Genomic DNA, 26,346 nt, shown 5'->3' with positions numbered 1-26,346 from the left:
GGGTGTATGCATGGTTGCATGCACACATGGATGCATGCGCGTGTGCGGTCGCAGCTATTGCGGATTGACGCTTGTTAAAAGGCTAGGTAACTCCCACTTCCCTTTCTCTTATTGAGATTCTGATTGCAATATGAATATCAATGACAACAGCTGCTCTTAATCCCAGTAATTTGCAATTATGTTTATTTTAGATATTATACAGTAAACTTTATACAGGGAAATCACATTGAGACACTGGGTCTCTTTTTCAATGGAGCCCTGATGACAAAAGAAAAACAGTCTAACAGACAAAAGCTAAAGGTTCCAATACATAAAATGAATATATGAAAATAACTTTTAAAAATGTAAAATAAATAAATCAATAATAAAATAGAATAGAATAAAATAAAATTAATAAACACAATTAAACAGTTCAATTCAGTCAGAACATTTACATTCAAAGGTAGCCAGTTTCTTAATCAGGGTCCTGAATTAGCCCATGGTAATCAAAGAGTTCAGCTTTAATGCACACTGCAACTCATTCCAGGCATGAGGAGCACTATATCTAAATGCACGTTTACCCGGTTCAGAGTAGACCCGTGGCACCTGGAGAATCAACCAGTCCTAAGAACGAGTCTGATAGGCTCCAACTCTCCATTCAATAAGAGATAAAATATAAGGAGGTAGCTTTCTGAGAAGTGCTTTATATAAAAACAGGAACCAATGTTGGTCTCTTCTCTGAGATAGGAAGGGCCAGCCCACCTTCCTATACAGCACACAATGGTGAGTACCAGGGCTGCCCCCTGAAAGTCGACGATTCGAATCATCTGTCAGAGACGACTGAGATTCTTTGAGTCCAGCAGTCATTTTTTTTATTTTTATTTTTTAGACAGTCAATGTGTATTACAATACCGGAATACATCATTATAGAGTCTTACAGAAATGGAGAGTGGTTATATTACAATATTTTCAATTATAAATAAAATAAAGGGAATTATACATTTAAGTGTTTATATTCTTGCAACCTGCGCGTGCTAGAAAAATTCCACGTGACAACATGTGCGGTGAACTGGAGGGAGAAGCCGAAACCTGAAGAACACTGTGTAACTCCCGTTAAATCATTTATTTTATAGGCCTATTATTTATTTTGTTGTGTAGGAAAAGCCTGAATACAAACGTTTGCTTTTTCATCTTATATAATTATAGGCTAATCCTAATTTGTGTTTAATTTGATTATTTATTTAGGCTCTTACACTTTCTTACACTACGCTTAGATTTATTCATTATTTTTTAGGCTGTGTTTAAAGCGAAATAGCCTATAGAAATAGAATATCCTTTGGAAGACAAGAGGTCAGTTATTATTTCAAAGCAGACAATGCCGTGAATTTATTTAAACCGTTTGCACTTATTTTCATCTAAAATAAATCTAATCTTAAATTGTTTAATTTGTTCATTTATTATTTTTTAGATTTATTTAGATTTATATAGCCTATTAGGCTACTTTTTTGTATTTAAGAGAAATAAAAAGGGTCTCGTTGAAGACGAGACGTCAGTTATTTCAAGGCTGACAATACCGTTTATTTAAACTGTTGTTTACAAAGGCATTATTTCAACTAAAATAATTAAAATCTTAAATTGCTTCATTTGTTAGTTTATTATTTTACATGTTTGTATAGATTTATAGACCTATTTTAGGCTTCTTATATTTAAAGAGAAATAAAGAAGTAGCCTAGGCCCCTATCCTGTTCATTTTTAATGTTTAAAGCAAAATAAAGAAGTTATAAGGGTTTATATAGGTTTAACCAGAAATACCTGTGTACTGTCTCATTATTCCAACAAATCCGCAAGCAGGCTAATGCATTCGCGGCAATTCAAATCAGCCATCTGGCGTCATATGCAGTTGTCTTAACGGATTGATTTTAAATGCTCAAAAAAATGTTCATATGACTCTGTTGTTCTTGACTATGTTAACGTGGTCTAAATCAGCACATGCCAATGTACTATTTTGCCAGAAAGTCTTATAGACCTTCATATATAAAATGAGTTGTCGAATCGTCATATTGAACTGCCGAATCCGATTTGACTAAGAAAATTCTGAGTCGGGTACAGCCCTAGTGAGTAGGGTACCTATCTCCAGTGATGTAACAAAGGATCTTTCAAATTTATACAGATAGGAACAGTAATTAATTGGCTTAAACCCAGATCAATACAGGTAGACTTTAAACAATCGGAGGATGGGGACAACCAGTTAAGGTTAAGATCTCCTAAAATAACCACCTCAGAGGATAGGAAGGGAGCTAGCAGTTATGTTATAGCATTCATGACATTAGCAGCTGCAGAAGGTGGGAGATAGACTGCTACCACATAGAGGCTAACGTTAGGACTTAGTTCTATTTTAGTGACTCGCAGTTCAAACAGCTTGGGAACAGAAAGACTTAGTGATTTAGTTGTGTGTAGGTTATGTTTAATACAAGTTGCTACCCCACCGCCTTTTTTAGGCCTGTTGCATCTAAAAACATTATATTCCTTTAGCACAATAGAATCGTCTTCAATAGAACTGTTTAGCTGTGTTTCAGAGAAAACAAAAACATCAGGATTAGTATTGCTGACCAAAATGTCCTCTAAATCCATTTTGGGAAGAATGCTGTGAATATTAAGGTGCATCAGCCCAAGCCCCTTCCTTTTTTTTTAGTCTAAGGGTGCATGCAAGGAGAGGGCCGGTTAACTGAACTAACTGGTCTACGATTTGGGAGTAGAATAATTGAAATGAGACTGCTATGTCTAACACCACTTGATCTGTATACACTTCTGAAGGCGTGACAAGGCCTAGAAACAGTATATAAAATAACCTGGGGTCTTTGGGTAAATTATTTGTCCAGGGAAGTTGTTGAGTCAGGGGTACATGCAAAGGGGAAAGAACCCTGGTGTCAATAACAGTCATAGTTCAATCCATGATTGATATTTCTGGACAGGATGTAGGATCCATCAGGGCTGGGATGAAGACCATTTTGCTAGAATAGCTCAGGTTGTCTCCAGAAAGAGGACCAGTTATTTTTAAAGCAAAGCCCCTGAGAAGCACACCAATTTGAGAGCCATACGTTTAAAGAAAGGAGCCTGCTGTACATCTCATCACCTTTACGCACAGGGAGGGGCCCAGAAAAGATCACCTCTTGGCACATTTTATGTGCTTGCTTGAAGGCAGAGACAATGCTCATTTTTGTAATCTCTGATTGTCTAAGGCGTACATCATTTGTTCCAACATGTATGACTATTTTTGAGTAGGCTGATGAGTTTTGTGATAATAGCTTCAAGTTTGATTTGATGTTGTTAGCCCTGGCACCAGGGATGGGTACGACAAAGGTTGGTCCAGCAGTCTCAACACACATCATGAATGATGGAGTCTCCAATAATGAGGGCTATAGGAGAGGGAGTTTGGCCAAAGGAGGAAGAAGCAGGGGAGAAGGTTTCCTGGTGAGGTGATAGTGGAGGAGGTGAAGCGGGAACACTGTGGGAGAGAGAATCTGATTGTTGTATGAACAGGTATGGACTGACATTGTAGCGTCAGAGGGGGGCAGCTGTGTTTGTGATGAACAGGAATAAAGTCTGAGTCAGGGATGATTGTGGGTGCTGGGAAGAAGTGAGTGAGGCGCATGAATCAGGACATCACGATATGTGGCAGTTTGAGGTTTGGATTGTGGGCGTTGAGGGTCAAGCCTTCGAGGTGAGGGGGGAAGATTACGTTGCAGAAAATGTGGCTTCAGGTGAGAGTGCTGGGAGTTTTGGGGCCTACCAGAGTGAGGTTTGCCCTGCCGTCTGTGGGAGGAGGATTTTTCATTAGTAGAGGTGGTTGGATGAGAAGGCTGGGGTTGTGCCGCTCTGTGTAAAGGTGTGGATGGATGATGGGATCCTTGCATGGCGCTGTGCTGCTTTGTTGTGGCAGTAGGGAATTCTGGAACGGGTGGTATGGCACTAATATTTAAAGATGTCAGGGTATCATCTATAAACCTTTCAGCCTCTTGAATACAGTGAAGGTTCTTAATGCATTCTTCAAGCTCAAGTATTTCTGATGCTTGATCTGATTGGCACCTACAGCAGAGACCATCACTATTTAATTGGATGGTGGTTTTAAACCCAACCATGTTGCAGTCTGTACAGGGGGATAACAAAGGAGACATAACTAAAACAGGAAGCCAATAAAATAAAATAAAATAAATTAATTAAAAAATAAATAAATAAATAAATAAAAAATTAAAAAATAAAATAAATTTAAGCTCTGTAGAAAATAAGTATTAGAAATGGATTTTAAAAGAAAACTAAAAAATGAAAACTAAAAAATGCCAGTTTGCACTCCCTGCAAACTGGCATTTTGCCATCTACTTTTAAGATCACCATGGTTAAGCCCCTTCTTAAAAGGAGCACCCTTGACCTGTCCATTCTCAGAAATTTCAGGCCTATTTCAAATCTCATGTTTTTGAGCAAAATCCTTGAAAAACTTGTTTTCTGGCAACTATCAGAATACTTTCTGCAATTAAACCAAGACAAAACAGAAGTCATGGTCATTGGTGATAAGACTAAGAGGGAAATGATCAATGTCACTCACCTTAAAAGCATAGGTCTCAATGTCACCTCTCAGGCTAAAAATTTGGGTATCATATTTGACAGCAATTTGGACTTTGATGCACACATTAGAAACGTAACCAAAACAGCTTTCTACCACCTGAAAAATATTACCAAAGTTAAGCCCTTCCTTTCCCGAGAAGATGCAGTAAAGTTAACACACGCGTTTATAACTTGTCGTCTGGATTATTGCAATGCGTTACTCACTGGCCTTCCCAAAAAAAAGTTATTAATAAACTGAGACTGGTTCAAAATGCCACAGCCAGGGTACTCACGAACACTAAGAAATTTGAACACGTTACCCCCATTTCAAAATCATTACACTGGTTGCCGGTAGATTTTAGAATCGATTTTAAGGTGCTGTTACTGGTTTTTAAAGCTATGCATGGACTCGCCCCCGACTACATAAATGGCCTATTAGTAAAATATGTCCCTGTCAGAGCCCTTAGGCCCTCAGATTCACTCCAAATGTCCATTCCACGGTCTAGAACTAAAACCTATGGAGAGGCTGCATTTAGTTCATATGCTCCCAGACTGTGGAATAAGCTTCATTTGGCCATTTGAAAATCGGAATCTGTGGATATTTATAAGAAAAACCTGAAGACCTACCTCTACGAAAGGGCATTCTCTTAGTAACTTATTTAAAAAAACAGGAACTTAAAACAAAAAAGTGAAATAAAAAATAAAAATGCTGTTTAATAAAATAGTCAAAGGCAATAAATTAAATATATGAATAAATGTAAGATGTTAAAAATATAAAAATAAAAGGAATGAAGAACTAACAGAAGGAAGAATTAAACAAAATAAATGAAAATTAAAAAGAGCAATGTTTAAAAGGACTGAAAGCAACAAACAGAAGAACGATAAATGTCGACGCAAAAGTTCAATGGAAATTCGTTCTAGGCCTTAATGGAGGATTTTATGGCCTAGTGAGCATTTTAGTTGAGGTGTATCCAAACACAGAAACTTTAAATGAAACTTTAAATGAGGACTCACCAATAGAGTAGCTCCGCGTTGTAGGCAGATTTGAGGCCGAGGCCAAGGCCTCAAATCTGTGTGGCTCCTGCTTCTGCTTCTCGATAGAAGTCCCGAAAGAAGTCAAGAGTTTCAGCTCTTTGTGGATTGGAAGGCAGCTGAAGCCAGGCTTCTCCAATGGATCAGTCTGGATTGCTTCAGCGGCTAGAGAAAATGGCCTTGGCCTTCTCATTACCACAGTTCCCTGTGGCGATGGAGAGTAGGCCTCAGCCTGCTGCTTTCCTGCTGCCGCCGCCCTGTTGCTGCTGCACCTCTGCTGCTGGGGGCAGCTCTCTGCTCTGCTGTTGCACCTCTGCTGCTGGGAGGAGCTCCCTGCTGCTGCACCTCTGCTGCTGGGAGGAGCTCTCTGCTCTGCTGCTGCACCTCTGCTGCTGGGAGGAGCTCTCGGCTTTGTAAAATGGGCATAACTATTCGCTCTTAAAACTCTCTGGAAAGCTGGATACCTTCCCTCCAAAAAAAAATACCTGAACAGCACTTCCCCGTCTCTGTGCCTTTTTCTGTGCCTTGTGTCCCCCACACACACTTTGCACCACCCCCTCTCTCTACACTAACAGTGGCTTTCCCAGTCCACAAACCATTTAAATGGGTACAGCAGTTCAATCTAATCATCTCACATAAGCACATGTATGAATTCACTTGAGACCTTTATTCCATTCACTGATGTGCAATTAATACAGACATTGTTTCTGTTGTTTTTTTTATTTAAATTTCAGCATCTCTGTCTGTTCCCAAATGAACTTTGTCTTTATTTGAGTTTAATTTGAGGTTAATTTCACTGCCACAAACAGCATGTTTAACCTACATGAATCTGGGTGTTTTTATTTATTTATTTATTTTTACTGTTTTTTAATAATATATATATTTTTAAATTTCATTTCACTCAATGTGGTGCAGGTCTCACCCCGTAGTAAATGTAAATGACAGTACTGATGACATCATTTGCTAAATTTTTCCACTGGGTTCCTTACCCATCCTGTGTCTGCTATACATGTATTTTAAGCATTTTGTTCATTTGGACATCCTGCAGACCCTGTGGGATGTTTTTTCAAAGGTCCCATTTAGTGTTTTACCTGCACATTGTAGGATATGTAGTGTTTAGATTTTGGCCTTAGAGAGGGAATCAGTGAATAAGAATGTGGCCTGGCCTCCCCATCACAAGCATCCAAGCAAATGTGATCGGGGAAATATAAAATCCACTGATACCCTAATCTAGGCAGACAATCTATGGGTCTGACCCCCTCCGAAGAGACAAACCAGATGACACAGGACACCATATCAGGGGTCGGAGACCCTACATGCCTAACATTTCCCTTTACCATGTCCTCTTTAAGTTTGAATTAAATCTTTAGGTAGGCCAGTCCTTGCCATAAATTAGTCTGACCCCCCTTCCCATCTCTCCTAAACCTTAACCCGGCATCACCCAATCAGGGCAAACATCCTAAAGCCTAAGGTATTTAAGATGGCCACAGGAAGTTTTCCTCTTTTTATTTTGGTGGTGGTTCCTTGGTTGTGTGTTTTTAGCTAGTTTCCTTGTGGTGCTTATACTGGAAGTGGGTGATACTTTGACAAGGTCTGGCCAATCCGTCTCTCTCTCTCTCTCTCTCTATTTTCTGGTATTTCTAGATTAGTTGTTCAATGTTTTGTATTATGTCATCTGTTGTGTAATTTAGAAGTAGTGTGCCTGCATTCAATAAAGAATGTATGTTTTCAATTAATTAATATAATTGACTGCTTATTATTGAATTCAATTATTTAATCTTAAAACCTGGTATAGAGCTTGTTTTGACTTTTTGGTTGATTCCACCAGTGCACTGTAGACTGACCTATCAATTAATTCGGAGATTTAATTGATAATTCTCATTTTGAATAATAATACTTATATTAAATATGAAATATATTAAATATATTTTACATGTAGGTTAAGTGAGGGGTTCCAGCATGAAATATCACTTGGTTCAGTATTCAGAGTGCTGAACATTTTAACAAGGGCATTGACTATTGGAACCGCTGGATTCAGAAAATAAATATTTTTAATTAATCCTTGCTTGTCCGACAACATGTTCTATTCCATCAGCAGAACCCAGGGGGTAACACCTACAGTACATGGTCTACTTACAAAATTCTTCAAGCATAGGTTAATTTTGTTTGTTTCATTGAATGATTGTTTAAAATCGCATCAAATTTAAAACATTGGTCCTAGCATATCAGGCAGTCAAGCGATCAGCCCCAGCATACCTCCACAAGATATTCAAACCCTACATGCCAGCCAGATCCCTCCGTTCTGCTACCTCAGGACGCCTGGCACCTCCCCCTCTTCGCACCTGCACTTCCAGAACACGTCTCCTGTCTGTTCTGGCCCCACGATGGTGGAATGACCTCCCCGTGGAGGTCAGAACAGCTGAGACACTGACCCATTTCAAGCGACGACTGAAGACTCACCTCTTCAGGCTGCTCCTCTCCCCATCCCTCCCTACCTCCCTGTAATCTCTTAAATGACTGTGAGCTTAGGGTTGTAACTAGGTAGCCGTTTCGTAGGTGACTTAGTTAATGCACCTGTCTCAACTACTGCTTGTATTTTTTCCATAGACTGCGTTGTTGCTGTTCTCATTGTGTTAGTGTTAATCAGTTTAACCTTCAGGGTCCAAGTTAAACTATGCGGTTGTTCCCTGCACTTGGACCGGTACTTCTCTCTAGGGTTTCCGTCATACTTGTTCCTGGTTATGGTTATACACTTTGTTGTACATCGCTCTGGATAAGAGCGTCTGACAAATGCCTGTAATGTAATGTAATGCAAAAAATTCAAGGTATACTCTGAATTCTAATGTTTGGTAATACAAAAAAGAAACATTAAGAATGTGTAAAACAAATTCACATTATGTGAATTTATACTCGATATGGGATCAGTTCAGTAATAAGCACAATATAATCACAAAATGTGCACAAGAATGTCTGTAATAGTAAATGTTATACAAGTATTAATAAAAGAATTTAAAAAATTGAATTACATATAAAGCCCAATTCTCCAGTATATTTGGCCAATGAATACATTCAGCAATGATAATGGCTATCAGGCACCAACATCTTGATAATACTTTGTGTACACAATTAATACATGAGCAGTTATGCATGTAAATGTTGATAAAATGCCAAAGGAATGATCCATTCTGAGTACATCTTTGCAGACTCCAATAGCCACAGCCATCCTGGTCATGTGACAAAGGCACAGTCATGTGACTTGAGTTCATGAGGAGAGTTAAAGTTCACAGGTTTTAATAAATACTCTAAAATGTATCATCCAGTGAAGGATACGTTTGGTTCTTTGTGACAATACGGGTGCTGGGACCCAGGCGCAGAGTGGGGGAAAAAAAACACGAAACTCAAAAAGGGAAAATTAAAAGATCTTACTAACACAAAAAGGCAAACACAAACAGGGAACAGGCAAGGCCACAAAGGGCAAAACAACAAACTCAAAACATATCAAATGAAACAGAAAACAAGAGGAACTCACAAACATGGGTAGGGCGGAACACTGTCAGGGCAGAACACAGGCAGGCAGAGCACAAGGGCATTACAAACAAACACTTCTCAGGAACAAACACAAACAGGTAAAAAACGCAGGCAGGTACAAAGCACAAGGGAAGGTCAAACAAAACACAAGTCAGGAACAAGGTACAGGCAGGTACGTACGGTTTGCAACAGACAGAATTTGGGAACAAACACAAGGAACCAGCACCCGAGTCAAGGGAACAGAGAACTTAAATAGACAGGGGTAACAAGACACAGGTGAACTCAAAAAACAATCAAACCAGAAGGAGGGGATAAGACACAGGTGGGAACAATGATGGGATAACGAGACAATTGAAACAATCATACAATTAACAGGAGGGGAGCAGGACACAAAACAGAAGTGCCGCCATCTGGCGGCCCAACAAGGGAAACACAGACAGGAACACAGGACCATGACAGTTCTTACCGCTTGATGATTACTTTGCAGACAATCTGCTCTTTAAAGTTAAAGCAAAAACACAGAAAATGATCACACATTAAAAGAAATGTCCAAATTTACACTGAATAACCAGCATTGGCCCACAGTTTATGAAGCAAGATATCTTCCTGGTTTATTTTCACATGTCCAGTTTTCGAAGTGTGCTGTAGAGAACACAGTCTTCCTTTACAGATGCTGCTGGTGATCTGCATGGAGAAAACAGAGCATTTAGACTCTATTAAAGTCACAGACATTCTCATTCTCATTTCAGTCAATCCTGCCTGAGCCTTTATCACATTTAGACACACCTTGCAACATGAAGCACAAGCAGAAGCTTTAGCCACAGAACAGTAATATGGAATTTTGGAAAACATTACATCACTGTGATGTCATAGGCTGAGGTCACCCAGCAGGGAGATGAAAAGAGAAGAAAGTTGACAAGCAGAACAAGCCAAATGATGAATCTAGATCAGCGGAACATCCAGTCCTCATGTTACCACGTTGTTCTTTTGACCAGGCAGAGAAGTTCTTAACAAAGCAGCAGCGAGAGATTACAACATTTTAAAATACTTGAACAGGGCTTTGGGACTGCAACAAACAAACAACCAAAATATAGAAATAGTGTGCATCAAGGCAACACCCGGTCCTGCAAACATATCAATATATAAACTGTTACAGGTGTACTGCGAAGTATTGGAATCTCAGAAATGCACTTTTGCATTTTTCTCTGAAATGCTCATTTGTATTTTGTGTCCAGGGTTTGATTTGTTGATGCTTACATGTCCAAGTGTTATAGATGTACGTTTTTTGGCTATCATTAATTTCTAATATTGTACACGCTGATGATAGAATCTAAATAATTCTTTATGTTTTTTTTCCAATATAAATCACAGCACAACCATCTCAGCTCTCCCCAGTGAGACACTCTGGTCTGTCCAGTGAGACACTCTGGTCTATTAATCAGTGAGAAGCTCTGGTCTATCCAGTGAGACACTCTGGTCTATCCAGTGAGACACCCTGGTCAATCCAGTGAGACACTCTGGTCAATCCAGTGAGACGCTCTGGTCTATCCAGTGAGACACTCTGGTCTATCCAGTGAGACACTCTGGTCAATCCAGTGAGACGCTCTGGTCTATCCAGTGAGACACTCTGGTCTATCCAGTGAGACACTCTGGTCTATCCAGTGAGACGCTCTGGTCTATCCAGTGAGACACTCTGGTCTATCCAGTGAGACACTCTGGCCTGTCCAGTGAGGGTCGTTCTCCTGCTGACTCCATAGAGGCCTCGTCTGGCTCCAGTCAGAGAGAGCAGTCTATGATAAAAGCTGCTGGAGAGAGATAATAGACCTGACACAGCGACAGTCAGCACAGGTAGTATAAAGGTGGGATATTCTCACCTGGGGGCAGCACTGGAGGGGCGGAACTGGATGCTGGCGTACTGAACACCCTCCTCACACTGGGGGAGTGGCTTTTGAACAGTGGAGGGTAGAAGCTCATCCTGGTTGCGGGTGTTAGCGGGCTGAACAGAGGCGTAGAGGGGAACTTCACCGTCGTCTCTGTCCGTACCCTGTGTTCCAGTGTGACTCATTGCCATCCCTGAGACGTTGCCATAAATGGGGCTTTTATTCCCCTGCAGGGTAAAGAAAAGAGGCAGGAGAAGGATGGGAAAGTTCCACAGAAAGGTCCTGTTCATTTCAGTGAGCTCCTCAGAGCTGGAGTGAGCTACTCGCCCCCATTAACGACAAAACATCAATTTAACCTGATATTAAAAAATCAGCTAATGAATCAATGTTTCATTTTCAAATACATGCCATCAGCAGTTCAATATTGACTGAACCAGACATACAGACGTAATACACTTAATACGATTTCTTGTCTCTAACATGACCTGTTTTACAATGGGTTTTCATAAAATCTTGGAAAGATTGCATATTGAAGTACTTTTTTCATTCCAAAGCATATATTTGCAATAACCAATAGCATTAAACCACTATCACAACAATAATCTGTGTGTATTTATTCATTGGAAACTGGTGAATACAACACATACAGTACAAGTCACTCTCCCTGGCTCTCTATGTAATGCACGGATTATTACATGCACATAAGCAGTATTGTACTGTGTAACGTTACTGTCACATACTGCAACCCCTTTTGAGAAAATGAAACTGTCCTTAACAGGGGAATACACATAATTAACTCCTGAAATATTTCCATTAAGCATGTCAACACACATAAAAGATCATAACCTCATACTGTACATCTGTACATAATCTAATAAACCTTCAAGGTCACATGGCACACATTGCTATGCTTTCTACTAATTTGTAAGAAAGGTTTATTTATTTATTTAGGACCCCCATTTGCAATACACAGGTGCTATATGAATAAATAAATCATATCTCATGATTACTGTTATAAATCATTATAAGTATTAATCAATCTTCATAACTCTAATTGTACTGTATTATGAGCAGATTATAATGCATTATAAATATATAATGCATTATAGACAGGTATCATAGACAGTGTTTCCAAATTTCTGTTTTTGCTTCAAGAATGCATTATACATTATCAAAATTGTATTACATCCGTAGATAAATACATGTATGCATATAGGCTATGTAGACTGATTTCATTAACTTACCTGCCTGTCCCTTTCTGTCTCATTTGTTGATTTTCTCCTCCTGATTATTCAGAAAAGAAAGAAAAATAAAAAGTAAATCTACCTTCAGACAAATCTTTAAACAGCCCCCTCTTGTATAAACAGCATTTTGCTTTTGTTTGAATGATGTGTATTGCTGAGGCAATAGTGCCCATGTATGTGTATATTTTTTATTATTCAGATGTCATTTGGTTACAAGAAATAAGCCTGAGTTAAAAGAGATTTCTTCCTGCCCAGTAAATGTAGTTCTGCTTTATTCAAACCAACACTGGAGCTCATGGGCAAATTGATGCTCTTGACAAGACTTTGCTATGGTCTGTAACTGTCCACATGATTCATATTAAGAACAAGCTTTAAGGGGATTCTGTTACCCAATCATACAGGTTTGATAAACTAATTGGGACACTAAAACGCATCAGTCAGAGTTTATAAAATTGACATCTCAATAAAACAAAATGTCCAATAATGCAGTGGTCTAAGCACTAATCAGACATTAGAGGGGGGAGTATGGCATCAGCATGATGTAATGTAGCTAATGCTTGACAAAAACATTCCACAAAAATGTGCACTCGTTTTAAACTATGAGTCTAAATCAGACATACAGTAATTCACACTGGAGTGACTACAAACCGACTCATTTACAACCACGTACCTCATGCACACAACACCCAGAAACACAAGAGCCAAAATGGCAGCCACTCCCACAGCTGCAACCGCGATCAGTGACTGACCTCCTAAGCAAAGTCAGAGAGATGTCGCCCTGTCAGTTATGATATAGCAGTGTTCATTTCACAACATGCCTCACCAAGGTCCTTAAGGCGAAAGTTTATAAATGTTTAAATACACCCCTTATATGCATACCTTTACTAGAAATTTCTGTACATTTGAATTTTACTGAATTCAATGCTGGCATCATGATACTTTTAGTTACACTGCTCATCATCATTATCTACCATGATCCGGTTCGGATTGTAGCACCAATAACATGATCAGCATTGCTTTGTAGCCACTGGATCACAATCAGCGTCAGATAAAACATTTTATCAAATATGTTCTGGCCCTACCTTGCACTGTGACCAGTAGAGCAGAAGCATTCTGAGCTCCAAGTCTGTTCTGTGCCTCACAGTAGTATTCTCCACTGTTCAAGGATCTAAACTCAGAAAAGTTTAAACTCTGTCCAGATCCTGCCTGCCAGACTCCCGCAGGGTCATTCTTCTTATACCAGGTGTATTTCTGCACTGGTGGGTTGGCATCGCTGCTGCAGGTCAGAGTCACTGAACTGCCCTCCACTATTTCACCAGAGGGGCTCACTGATACTGAGACGATCTTTGGAGGATCTGAAAGAGAAAATAACAGGTCCTGCAGTTTTAATTAAAAGTCACACAGAGGTGTTCTTGGGAGCATCTAAAATCATTAGAAAAATGTGTTGAATTCCATATAATTTCTCACTCACTGTGTTGCTTCTCGAAACACTAGCAGAAACAATTATTTCAAAGTAATGTTTATAATGGAGCTGAAATCTCACAATGTGAAGTGGAGGAGTGATGTGGTTAGGTCACCATCTGCAGGTGGAGTGGGAGCAGTATAGCTGGCTAACAACCACGCCTGTTTGCAATTACAATTGATTTGTAATGGTTTATATGCACTGCCTGCAGTGAGACCGGGGTGCTGGAATGAGAGACGCACGCAGGAGCGGCATGCCATCTAATCCCCGTCCTTATCGTCTGTGTTTTGTTTTGTTTTAGTTTCCGTGTTTTTGGTATCGAGCGCACAATAAAGCCTTGGTGCCTCTAACAACGACGGATTGAGTGGTTTGTGGGGAAAAGGACTCCAGAACCTGTTACAGTAAATATCCCAGTATATCATGCTTTATTACATAATGAACCCGATATACTGTAGCTTTCTATAGTAGTTGGAAAATGACACAGCAGAAGTTTTCAAAAGAGACAGAAGTATTTAGATATGTCTTTTTAGCATCTTCATTCAAAATGATAACATTTTTTAAAGTTGAACAGCAGCATGTGATACCTTTTTTGCCCTTTGCAAACTCAAAATGACTACACGTATTACCTAAGACATGTCAGTATGATCAGACCCATCACTGTATGATAATGTAATTATATCTGATTTCTCCTCCACTGGCCAGTGTGACTGCTTTACTCAGTGTCTTACTGCTGTGAAGTTGCCCAAAGACACTCAGGAGATACTGACTCTCTGCTCTGTGTGTCTGAAGCTGAGATGCACTGATATACTCACGCTGCACATCAAGATGTTTAGGAGGAGATTTTTTTTTTTTCCCAATCCCATTCTCTGCCTGACAGGTGTATTCTCCTGCATCCTGCAGTGTGATGCTTTTAATGGTGTAACTATCCTCTGGTCCTCCTGTCTCTGAGGATACAGGCTTATTATTTTTATACCAGGTGTAGCTCTGCACTGGTGGGTTGGCATCACTGCTGCAGGTCAGAGTCACTGATTTGCCCTCCACTATTTCACCAGGGGGGGGCACTGATACTGAGGTGTTCTTAGGAGCATCTGAAAGAGAAAATAATAGGTCCTGCAGTTTTGTATAGATGTCACACTTACCTCAGTTAAAGTATGTTTCCTTTTCCTCAATGTTTCCAATATGTCATTTTGTTTGACTGCTATTATTGCAATGCCATCTTTCTTTCAATTTTAAGAATTAACTTATTCCGATATCGTTTCTAAACATAATAACCCATTTCCTAATCATTATCTGCAGGTTGCTCTTCTGCCCTGTTCTCATGTCTTCTAAAGGTACATTAAATTCAACTGCATCCCCGCTTTTTCAAAATGAGTAACAAATGAGACTCAGTAAAGTTAAATGTATGAGTTTGTCTTCAAGTACTCACATCTCACACTGAGATTCACTGCTGGGGATGGGAGATTCTCATGACCTGTCACTGCACAGGAGTAGCTGCCTGTATTTCCACTGCTGGCTGTGAACTGAAGGTAGGCATTTAGATATTTCTGGGTGGTGTGAGACAGATATTGTCCATTCTTGTACCAGATGAATGTTTGGCTCCCAGTCAGGTCAGTGCAGGTGATTTTACAGGTTAGTGTCACCCACTCTCCCTCACTCACTGTGCTAGATTTAATTTCAAGCTTTACACCTGAGTGAGAAGAAGAAATACAATACCACAATATACTGAGTTATTCAACAAAATTACACATTGTACAGCACCCACAATAAATGTATGAATGCATATTACTGTAAATGGTCCAGCTTTTCATTTCAATTAAAGATTGAAGTCAACTGAGACCCCAAAATCTCAATCTGTCTGATAATGGAATGCTTGTTCTCTCAGTAGAATTAGTTCTTGTGCATAAATTAATGTGAAATACACAAATGTGACCTCAAACACTCACATCTCACACTGAGAGTCACGGCAGGGGAAACAAGATGCTGATTGCCTCTTACAGCACAGGAGAATCTGCCCGTATCTTTACTTCTGGCTGTGAATTTAAGGTTTCCATAGGACTGGAAGAACCTGTAGTCGCCAGTCAGAAGCTGCTCATTCTTGTACCAAATGAAGCTGTTGCCCAGCCAAGTGCAGGTTGCTCTACAGGTCAGTCCCACTGTCTCTCCCCCTGACACTGTGTCAGAAATGATTTCCACCTTCACACCTGGGTGAAGGAACAAAATGCAGAAAGAAAAACATCCAGTTATTCAACCAACTTCTCACCCTCTTCTGCTCCTCCCTCAAGACCAGGTAAACTGTCCTTATTGGTATAATATACATTCAATAGAGGTGATACTTTGATATTATACATTCATAAAGACATCATCATAACAACAGTGACAATGCATTAGCAATATGATCATGATTTTCACGATCAATTTACAATTTTAATATAACATGCTTTGACCTTCGATCTCCCCGCTCATCATCGCTCAAGATCAACCATAAATTGTGCCTCACCATGGTGTGCTGTTTTTCTGTTGTGAATTAAAACAAATCCTTTCCTGTTTCCTGTTCTTAAACAGAGAATATTTTATTTCGCAGGAGTAGGATTGACCATAAATACAGACATGCATTCAGTACCGGCCCGAGGGTTTCGGGGGCCCTCAGAGCAATCCTGTTGACACGGGGTGGGGAGGGGGGGGAGCGTGGTTGCTTTGTAAAATCCGTCTTACATTACATTGTTATGAACTATTCGGTTGTCATTCCGTTTTAAATTACTAACGCTGGTTCTGTGATAGGGGTTGAATACCGCATGGGGGCCCCCTGGTGGCCACGGGGGCCCTAAGCAGCCGCATTATTGCATGCATTATTTCCCAGTAAAACAGAAGATGGGCAGACACTTACATTTCACATTGGCTGCAGGGGAACTGACTCCTCCTGTAGCACAGGAGTAGAGATCTGTATCATCAGTGCTGGCTACATTGAGGGAGTATTTATACTCATGGGACACAGCTATTCCATTCTTGTACCAGGTAAAGGTTGGGCTGCCACTCAAAGTGCAGGTGCTGCTACAGGTCAGTGTTACACTCTGTGCCTCATTCTCTGTCACTTTCACCTGAAGACCTGCATACAAGAATCAACATGATAAAAAGACCATTCTGTGTCTATTAGAAAATGATTAGGAGTATTGCCAGTTAATAGTTAAAAAGCCAGTTTAGAATTACCTGTAACTGTCAATGAGACTCCAGGCTTACCAGTATATTTTCCATCTTGGCTGTAAGTCAGGAACCTGAAGCGATATAATGCTGAATCGCTTTCTTTCAGTTTCTTTATTCTGAAAGTGCAGTTACTGTTCTTATTCCCCAGATACTCCACACGGTCAGAGTACTCTCGATTCTGGGAAAGGTCCTCAGGCTCACCCTCCTGTTTACTGTTCCAGTCATAAATAAACCAGACTGTTTTCTGCACCCAGTAAGATCTGGGATATGAGTAAGTGCAGCTCATGTCTACTGAAGACCCCTGTAAGGCACAGATTCTCTCAGGGGTGTAAGTCACTCCCCATCCACCCTGGCTCAGAACACCTGAAAAACACCACACAAACATACATACACACATGCTCATGCAGACACACACACACACATACACACACACCCAGACACACATACACACACACACACACACACACACACACACATTTAAAACACAGATGTGTTGGCAACATGACAGATAAGGGATTCAATATACAAAACTTTAAAACTACTGCACCTAACTTGTCCAAATATATAGAACATCAATAACTGTGCATGTGGCACCCTGGATATGCTCTGGAGGCAGAGTTGTGGTTCGTTTGGTTGATATTATTTCTGACCATCCCATAATATATTTTGGTTGTTGTTGTATTTTCAGTGATATAACAATTTGCAGCGTCATACTGATTACCTGTCAACATAATCTTTTGTCCCTCTGTTAGCTATTTCAATACTAACTGACGTCAGTAGATAACAGTAGCCGCCAATAAATGTGAGATTCAAGAGCACAGAAAGTCTTGCTTAGTAGCTAGCTTTGTTGCACAATAGCATTAAGCCAATCAAGAGCGAGTATCTGAGGTATACTGTCAGCTGAAAACTGTTGTTTTGCTTGCAATGAAAACAAACTGCTTTCATTAAAATATGTGTGTGGTGTGGGGATGGCTGGTTTAAGCAGCCACACCTGCCTGGGTCAAGCTAATTAGACCTGGCCAATTGGATAATTGGTTAATAATTAGATAATTGGCCAGGCTAATTGGACCCAGGAACAGGAGTGGCTGCACCTGTGCGTAGTGAGGTAATCACTGCGCACAGGTTAAATCTGCCATCCCCACCCACACAGGGGAGCCTCTCTGTCATGACAGTGTGTTAACATCTGCTCCTCGGCTATAACATCTTGCCGACCCTTGCAAATAAACGTGGACTGTTTTAACATCTTCTCCCTGTCTCTGTGCTGGAGGGCCCCAAGAAAAGCCACTTCGGTGGCCTGTGGCAGGCGTGTTTGCCACAATGTGGCATCAGAATACTTGTGTCGTCATTCTGAGACAGCTCTGATCATTTAGTAAAACCACAGATATTTATATCATGCCTCTTTCTCAGTTTTAAAGCTGAGTGTGAAGAGGAACTGCTTATAAGTTCTCTCTTATTCCCCTCTCTCTTCAGATGAGAAACATTGCACTACTTTAAACTAATGTACTGTAGAACATTATTTTATAGAAATTATATGCACTCCTTTCTCCTTTCTAAAGCAATTTAAATGTATTCACTTTTGCTTCTAATTGAGATAATGAAGGGAGACTAATACATAGGAACACATGCTGATAAATACTGTATATGCAGACTGAAACATCAGAACTAAAAAAAATATAAACAATTTACCTGACACACTGAGGATGATTACCAACAAGGTTTTGAAGAGCATGGCTGCATTGGATTGAAATTATTTATCCAAATACCCATATACAGGTTTTGATTATTATTTACACTGAAAATGGCAGAAACAAACACTGTCAGAGTATTAGATATTATTCCAGAAATACCAAACTAACAAATACTAAACAAGCGCACACAGTTAGTTTGTGCTGCTAATGCCCCTAAATACTCACACAGTCCAAACAGCAGAGACTCAAACAGGCTGTGCCTTGATGCCTGATATTTGTATGGAAGAAACAGCAATCATTTCTAGCCAAAAAAAAAAAAAAAAAACATTTTATTTTATATTTTATTCCAGCTTAATCTTCTTTCACTACAAAATATTGTGACATAGTTTTGACTAAATTAAATAATATGATAATGCACTTACCAGGAGAGAGTTCTGATCTGGCCTCAGTGCTTTGCTTTAATAATAGTATTAAACAGCCTTACAGACAGAGCAGTGTGGCTGAATATGATCGCACATACAATGCTTCACACTAAATATAAAAGTAGAATGTGCTGATGCAGATCTGACTTACTTCCCCTTTTTCAAGTCTTGCACATTTTAAAAGTTAACTGATAAAAATGGCAGAACAAACGCAGTCATTAGCTTTGCGTCTGGTCAGGACTAACTGTACATTTTTAAAAGGTTGGGTAACTCCATTCTCTTATTGAGATTCAGATTCCAATATGAATATCAATGACAACAGCTGTTCTTAATACCAATCCATTGCAATTACGTTTATTTTGGATGTTATAAAATAATCATAACAATTCTGCTTACAAGCATAATTCCTGATCCATTTTGACATATGCAATAATGAAGTCAAACTTTGCATTTGTAAATATTCCTGAATCCACACGCTCTATAAGACAGACATGCTGACATGCGCACTTCAATGCACACACATGCACACGCATGTAAACAACATGGCGTAAGGCCGTGGGTGAGTGCTTCGTCGTTGCCGTGTTTCTGTAGCGTGAGCAAATACTCGGAAACAGCCAGCCAGCACAGGGATTCCACCTTTGACTTGTTTATTCCTTGGAAATGTGCAGACGGGCTATCACTACTATAACTTGCAATACAGCACTGCTTATCGATCACTCTTAAAACTCTATGGAAAGCTGGCTACCTTCCCTCCAACAAAAATACCTGAACAACACTCCCCTGTCTCTGTGCCTTTTTCTGTGCCTCCCCCCCCCCCCCCCTCACTTTGCACCACTCCCTCTCTCTACACTTACAGAGGCCTTCCCAGTCCACAAACCATTTAAATGGGTACAGCAGTTCAATCACACATCTCACATAAGCACATGTATGAATTCACTTGAGACCTTTATTCTATTCACTGATGTGCAATTAATACAGACATTGTTTCTGTTTTTTTTAAAATGTTTTTTAAATTTCAGCATTTCTGTCTGTTCCCAGATGAATTTTGTCTTTATTTCAGATCTTGTAAAACAATAACAAATAAAAATATGCATCCAGCTGCATGTGCATGACTGAATTAAAACATCTGTGACTGCATTGGCAATGTGAACTAAAGCTACTAGCAGGAAGCTATCTGCTAATGCACACATTGTTGCTAAGGTCTGAGGCTTGTCCTATTCCAATACATGTACAGTATAAACAGTCTGTAAAAGCATAAGAGCTTAATATTAATTAGTCTGCAAAAGGTGTGATAGGCATCAGGCACAGGTGAACACTTTTAGGTTCAGGAGCCCCATACAAAAAACCATTACCTAAACCAGATTACTTAATTACGCTTCGCAAAAGATCTTGGGGGAAATCGATCTGAAACGCTCATAGAGGACTCATGTATTGCAGTAATAATGCCATCTACAGGCAGTAAAGGTGCACTGCATTCATCTCTCCTCCTGAGGTTAATTTCACTGCCACAAACAGATGTTTAACCTTATATATATATTTTCTATGTATTTCATTTAACTCAATGTGGTGCAGGTCTCACCCCGTACTAAAACATAAATGACAGTACTGATGACATCATTTGCTAAATTTTTCCACTGGGTTCCTTACCCAACCTGTGTCTGCTATATATATATATATATATATATATATATAAGCCTTGTTTTCATATGGAAATCCAGCAGGCCCTGTGGGATGTTTTTTTAAAAGTACCTGTTTAGTGCCTTACCTGCACATGTTCTATTCCATCAGCAGAACCCAGGGGGTAACACCTACAGTACACGGTTTACTTACAAAATTCTTCAAGCATAGGTTAATTTTGTTTGTTTCATTAAACGATTGTTAAAAAAAATTCAAGGAATGCTCTGAATTCTGACGTTTAGCAATACAAAAAATAAACACTAAGAATGTGAAAAACAAATTCACCTCATGTGAATTTATACTTTAGATGGGATCAGTTCAGTAATAAGCATAATATAATCACAAAATGTGCACAGGAATGTCATAATAATGTAAATGTTATACAAGTATTAATAAAAAAATTAAAAAAATTGAATTATATACAAAGCTCAATTCTCCAGTATATTTGGCCAACGAATACATTCAGCAATGATAATGGCTTTCAGGCACCAACATCATGATAATACTTTGTGTACAATATGAAGGCATGAGCTGTTATGCATGTAAATGTTGATAGAATGCCAAAGGAATGATCCATTCTGGGTACATCTTTGCAGAGCCAGTAAACACAGTCGTCTTGGTCATGTGACAAAGGCACAGTCATGTGACCTGAGTTTATGAGGAGAGTTTATGTTCACCGGTTTTAATAAATACTTTTAAATGTATCATCCAGTGAAGAAAATGTTTGGTTCTTACCACTTGAGGATTACTTTGCAGACAATTTGCTGTTTAAAGTTCAAGAAAAAACACAGGAAATGCTCACAAATTAAAAGAAATGTCCAAATTTACACTGAATAACCAGCATTGGTCCACAGTTCATGAAGCAAGATATCTTCCTGGTTTATTTTCACATGTCCAGTTTTCGAAGTGTGCTGTAGAGAACACAGTCTTCCTTTACGGATGGGGCTGGTGACCTGCATGGAGAAAACAGCGCATTTAGACTCTATTAAAGTCACAGACGTTCTCATTCTCATTTCAGTCAAACCTGCCTGAGCCTTTATCACATTTAGACACACCTTGCAACATGAAGCACAAGCAGAAGCTTTAGCCACAGAACAGTTATCTGGAATTTTGGAAAACATTACATCACTGTGATGTCACACAGCAAGGAGATGAAAAGAGAAGAAAGTTGACAAGCAGAACAAACCAAATGATGAATCTAGATCAGCAGAACATCCAGTCCTCATATTACCACGTTCTTCTTTTGACCAGGCAGAGAAGTTCTTAGCAAAGCAGCAGCGAGAGATTACAACATTTTAAAGTACTTGAACTGGGCTTTGGGACTGCAACAAACAAGCAACCAAAATATAGAAATAGTGTTCATCAAGGCAACACCCAGTCCTACGAACACATACATATATAAACTGTTACAGATGTACTGAGAAGTACTGGAATCTCAGAAATGCTCATTTGCATTTTTTTCTGAAATGCTTATTTGTATTTTGTTTCCAGGGTTTGTTTTGTACATGCTTACATGTCCAAGTGTTATGGATGCACGTTTTTTGGCTATCATTAATTTCTAATATTGTACACGCTGATGTAAATGTAGCACATCTACTACGGTTAGAATCTAAATAATTCTTTATGTTTTTTTCCAATATAAATCACAGCACACCCATCTCAGCTCTCCCCAGTGAGACACCCCGGTCAATCCAGGGAGACACTCTGATCTATCCAGTGAGACACTCTGGTCTATCCAGTGAGACACTCTGGTCTATCAAGTAAGACACTCTGGTTTATCCAGTGAGACACTCTGGTCTATCCAGTGAGACACTCTGGTCTGTCCAGTGAGACACTCTGGTCTATCCAGTGAGACACTCTGGTCTGTCCAGTGAGACACTCTGGTCTGTCCAGTGAGACACTCTGGTCTATCCAGTGAGACACTCTGGTCTATCCAGTGAGACACTCTGGTCTGTCCAGTGAGGGTCGTTCTCCTGCTGACTCCATAGAGGCCTCGTCTGGCTCCAGTCAGAGAGAGCAGTCTATGATAAAAGCTGCTGGAGAGAGATAATAGACCTGACACAGCGACAGTCAGCACAGGTAGTATAAAGGTGGGATATTCTCACCTGGGGGCAGCACTGGAGGGGCGGAACTGGATGCTGGCGTACTGAACACCCTCCTCACACTGGGGGAGTGGCTTTTGAACAGTGGAGGGTAGAAGCTCTTCCTGGTTGCGGGTGTTAGCGGGCTGAACAGAGGCGTAGAGGGGAACTTCACCGTCGTCTCTGTCCGTACCCTGTGTTCCAGTGTGACTCATTTCCATCCCTGAGACGTTGCCAAAAATGGGGCTTTTATTCCCCTGCAGGGTAAAGAAAAGAGGCAGGAGAAGGTTGGGAAAATTCCACAGAAAGTTCCTGTTCATTTCAGTGAGCTCCTCAGAGTGGAGTGAGCTACTCACCCCCATTAACTCCAAAACATGCATTTAACCTGATATAAAAAATCAGCTAATGAATCATTGTTTTCTTTTCAAATTCATGCCATCAGCAGTTAAATATCAACTGAACCAGACATACAAATGTAATACACTTAATACGATTTCTTGTCTCTAACATGACCTGTTTTACAGTGGGTTTTCATAAAATCTTGGAAAGATTGTATACTGAAGTACTCCTTTTATTCCAAAGCATATATTTGCAATAAACAATAGCAATAAACCACCATCACAACAATAATCTGTGTGTATTTATTCATTGGAAACAGGTGAATACAACACATACAGTACAAGTCACTCTCCCTGGCTCTCTGGAATGTAATGCACAGATTATTACATGCACATAAGCAGTATTGTATTGTGTAACGTTACTGTCACATACTGCAACCCCTTTTGAGAAACCGGAAACTGTCCTTTACAGGGGAATACACATAATTAACTTCTGAAATATTTCCATTAAGCATGTCAACACACATAGAAGATCATAACCGCATACTGTAAATCTGTACATAATCTAATAAACCTTCAAGGCACACACTGCTATGCTTTCTACTCATTTGTAAGAAAGGTTTATTTATTTATTTAGGATCCCCATTAGCAATACACAGGTGCTATATAAATAAATAAATCATGTCTCATGATTACTGTTATTAAGCATTATGAGTATTAATCAATCTTCATAACTCTAATTATACTGTATTATGAGCAGATTATAATGCATTATAAGTATATAATGCATTATAAACAGGCATCATAGACAGTTTTAACCAAATTTCCGTTTTTGCTTAAAGAATGCATTATGCATTATCAAAATTATATTACATCCGTAGATAAATACATGTATGCATATACTGTATGTAGACTGATTTCATTAACTCACCTGCCTGTCCCCTTCTGTCTCATTTATTGATTTTCTCCTCCTGATTATTCAGAAAAGAAAGAAAAATAAAAAGTAAATCTACCTTCAGACAAATCTTTAAACAGCCCCCTCTTGTATAAACAGCATTTTGCTTTTGTTTGAATGATGTGTATTGCTGAGGCAATAGTGCCCATGTATGTGTATATTTTTATTATTCAGATGTCATTTGGTTACAGGAAATGAGCCTGAGTTATAAGAGGTTTCTTCCTGTCCAGTAAATGTAGTTCTGCTTTATTCAAACCAACACTGGAGCTCATGGGCAAATTGATGCGCTTGACAAGACTTTGTTATGGTCTGTAACTGTCCACATTCATATTAATATTATTATTATTAAGAACAAGCTTTAAGGGGATTCTGTTACCCCATCATACAGGTTTGATAAACTAATTCGGACACTAAAACGCATCAGTCAGAGTTTATAAAATTGACATCTCAATAAAACAAAATGTCTAATAATGCAGTGGTCTAAGCACTAATCAGACATTGGGGGGGGGGGGGGGGGGGGGGGTATGGCATCAGCATGATGTAACATAGCTAAAGCTTGACAAAAACATTCCACAAAAATGTACACTCGTTTTAAACGATGAGTCTAAACCAGACATACAGTAATTCACACTGAAGTGACTACAAACCAACTCATTTACAACCACGTACCTCACGCACACAACACCCAGAAACACAAGAGCCAAAATGGCAGCTACTCCCACAGCTGCACCCACGATCAGTGACTGACCTCCTAAGACAAGTCAGAGAGATGTAGCCCTGTCAGTTATGACATAGCAGTGTTCATTTCATTACATGCCTCACCAAGGTCCTTAAGGCAAAAGTTCATAAATGTTTAAATACACCCCTTATATGAAATTTTAGTACATTTGAATTTTACTGAATTCAATGCTGGCATCATGATACATTTAGTTAAACTGCTCATCATCATTATCTACCATGATCCAATTCGGATTGTAGCACCAGTATCATGATCAGCATTGGTTTGTAGCCTCTGGATCATAATCAATATCGTATAAAACATTTTATCAAATATGTTCTGGCCCTGCCTTGCACTGTGACCAGTAGAGCAGAAGCTTTAGCTGAGAGAGCTGTGTCGGCTAGTACAGGAACCAGATATGGGCATGCATACCCTAATTCCCCCAAAAAATATAAACTATAATCTAAATGGGGGTGATGTACTGCATATTGTTTTGGAGGTGATGAAATCCATATATGATTATCCATTATGACCTTTACAAGTAAGTCATACTTTCTTGTCTAGATGAAGGCTGGTCCTAGTTATACATTATTTTCAGTGAAACCATGACTAAAAAAATCAAACACGCAAGTAGTCTATAACAGATTCTGAAACAGAAACAGTCACCTTTGTTCAAAATAATAGGGATATTATTGTAGATCACTTGTCACTCACCTTCTATGTTGATTGACACAGCAGTAGAATTCTGACCTCCATGTTTATTCCGTGCCTCACAGTAGTACTGTCCTCTGTTCCAGGATCTAAAGTTAGAAAAGTTCAAACTCAGTCCAGATCCTGCCTGCCAAACAGTTTCATTCTTCTTAAACCAGGTGTATCTCTGCACTGGTGGGTTGGCCTCACTGCTGCAGGTCAGAGTCACTGAACTGCCCTCCACTATTTCACCAGAGGAGCTCACTGATACTGAGACGCTCATCGGACGATCTGAAAGAGAAAATAACAGGTCCGGCAGTTTTAAACAAAAGTCACACTCAGGTGTTCTTGGGAGCATCTAAAATCATTAGAAAAATGTTCTCAATTCCATATAATTTCTGACTCACTGTGTTACGTCTCAAAACACTAGTAGAGACATTTATTTCAAAGTAATGTTTATAATGGAGCTGAAATCTCACAATGTGATGTGGAGGAGTTGTGTGGTTAGGGCGCCATCTGCAGGCGGAGTGGGAGCAGTATAGCTGGCTAACAACCACGCCTGTTTGCAATTACATTTGATTGGTAATGGTTTATATGCTTTGCCTGCAGTGAGACCGGGGTGCTGGAATGAGAGACGCACGCGGGATTGGCAAGCCATCTAATCCCCGTCCTTATCGTCTGTGTTTTGTTTTGTTTTGTTTTAGTTTCCGTGTTTTTGGTATCGAGCGCACAATAAAGCCTTGGTGTCTCTAACAACGACGGATTGAGTGGTTTGTGGGGAAAAGGACTCCAGAACCTGTTACAGTAAATATCCCAGTATATCATGCTTTATTACATAATGAACCCGATATACTG

The 26,346-nt window shown here is 39.6% G+C and overlaps 1 protein-coding gene across 1 annotated transcript in view; it reads right to left on the bottom strand.

The window, feature by feature from the left end:
- Positions 1-26,346, bottom strand: part of LOC118232142 (basement membrane-specific heparan sulfate proteoglycan core protein-like) — a 1,449,502-nt gene that overhangs the window by 54,541 nt on the left and 1,368,615 nt on the right. The gene's annotated exons all lie outside the window — the stretch shown is intronic.

The sequence above is a fragment of the Anguilla anguilla genome, chromosome 1 (genome assembly GCF_013347855.1).
Source record: "Anguilla anguilla isolate fAngAng1 chromosome 1, fAngAng1.pri, whole genome shotgun sequence".
Lineage (NCBI taxonomy): Eukaryota > Metazoa > Chordata > Actinopteri > Anguilliformes > Anguillidae > Anguilla > Anguilla anguilla.
Note: the sequence above shows the minus strand (reverse complement) of the source record. Positions and strands in the feature narration are given on the sequence as shown.